Below are 259 nucleotides of genomic sequence, written 5' to 3' on the forward strand. Positions count from 1 at the left end.
CTCCCTTTCCCTGTCGCCTCCCTCTCCTGCTTTCAGTTCCTCACAAATTCCTTCACTCCCGCCTTCTCTCCCTCCCCATCTTCTCACGCCCACCTTACTTTACCTACGTACCTGTTTCTGCTCTCACACACACACACACACACACACACACACACACACACACACACACACACACACACACACACACACACACACACACACACACACACACACACAGCCAACGTTTTGACAGCCAAGATATGAATGGCTAGCACTGAGC

The sequence above is a fragment of the Oncorhynchus nerka genome, linkage group LG3 (genome assembly GCF_034236695.1).
Source record: "Oncorhynchus nerka isolate Pitt River linkage group LG3, Oner_Uvic_2.0, whole genome shotgun sequence".
NCBI lineage: Eukaryota > Metazoa > Chordata > Actinopteri > Salmoniformes > Salmonidae > Oncorhynchus > Oncorhynchus nerka.